The sequence below is a fragment of the Piliocolobus tephrosceles genome, chromosome 10 (genome assembly GCF_002776525.5).
Source record: "Piliocolobus tephrosceles isolate RC106 chromosome 10, ASM277652v3, whole genome shotgun sequence".
NCBI lineage: Eukaryota > Metazoa > Chordata > Mammalia > Primates > Cercopithecidae > Piliocolobus > Piliocolobus tephrosceles.
The window spans coordinates 106,114,424-106,114,868 of NC_045443.1; positions in this window are offsets into that span (position 1 = coordinate 106,114,424).

Genomic DNA, 445 nt, shown 5'->3' on the forward strand with positions numbered 1-445 from the left:
TTATACAATAACAACACAGGAGGCGCTCCTTATACAATAACAACACAGGGGGTGCTCTTTATACAATAACACATGATGCGCTCCTTAAGCAATAACAACACAGGAGGCCCTCCTTATACAATAACACAGGATGTGCTCCTTATACAATAACAATACAGGAGGCGCTCCTTATACAATAACAACACAGGAGGCGCTCCTTATACAATAACAACACAGGAGGCACTCCTTATACAATAACACAGCATGTGCTCCTTATACAATAACAACACAGGAGGCGCGCCTTACACAATAACAACACAGGAGGTGCTCCTTATACAATAACTACACAGGAGACACTCCTTATACAATAACAACACAGGAGGCGCTCCTTATACAATAACAACACAGGAGGCGCTCCTTATACAATAACACAGGAGATGCTCCTTATACAGTAACAACACAGGAG